The sequence below is a fragment of the Penaeus monodon genome, chromosome 19, assembly GCF_015228065.2.
Source record: "Penaeus monodon isolate SGIC_2016 chromosome 19, NSTDA_Pmon_1, whole genome shotgun sequence".
NCBI lineage: Eukaryota > Metazoa > Arthropoda > Malacostraca > Decapoda > Penaeidae > Penaeus > Penaeus monodon.
This window is the reverse complement of record NC_051404.1, coordinates 13795651-13796548: the sequence shown is the minus strand read 5'-3', so window position 1 is coordinate 13796548 and position 898 is coordinate 13795651.

The following is an 898-nucleotide window of genomic DNA, read 5'->3' as shown; positions in this document are numbered from 1 at the left end:
TACTCTTTATTATTTGACTACGAATAAAATGTAACGTATAACATAAAAATATAAATTTAATGTAGGCCCTAAAGAAGTCCATTAGAACTTACTGGACTTCCAAGCCACTCCAATTGAGCAAATGTGATACTTCTAATGCTCTCTGGAATTCTGTTTGAAATCCCGACCTCAGCTCCACGTGTGAGGAGAAGCCGGCGACCAGGACAGAAAATCATTTTTGATATTGTTGTAGTGTCTGACCCGAGTGTTTCACAGCGTGTAAAGGCACGGTCACACGAGCTTCCGTTTTCAGTCCGTTTGTGATATGATCCGCCGTTCGACGTAACCCTGATTTCCCAACTTACTGGTCACACGGGCGAACGCCTTTGCTCTCGATTTCAGCAACAAACATGGCGTCTGCGGTTGACCGCGCGCAGCTATTCGCAGTTTATCTGTCATCTGCTGTAGGAATGGAGGCTCAGTGATTACTTAAACGGTGTATGTGGATTCGTTCGTGATTGCAGAGAAGAAATAGGTGAAGTATGTATCGTAATCTGCCGCAAGAACTTCGTTTGGAGGATGAATATCGGCAAGCTGCTTTGAGGAACTTGGAAGACTCGCGGATGTAAACAATGATGAGGTCACGGATATTTTCAATGGATTTCCGTGTAAAAATAACAAACACCTTAAAAATTATAAGGGTATAAAATGCAAAACCTATTTAAATACCATATTAATTGAAATATATATTATTCTTATTTGTGTAGTTGAGTATTCTTTTCTTAGCAGACCACAGACACTCTTGCCATGCCCGCTTCGCCGATTTCCAAACATACATGTCGTCCGCTGTTACTTGCGCCCATGTAGTAGATTATGCGAATTCGGAAGAAGAGAGAAACGGAAAAATTGAAGCTGCCCC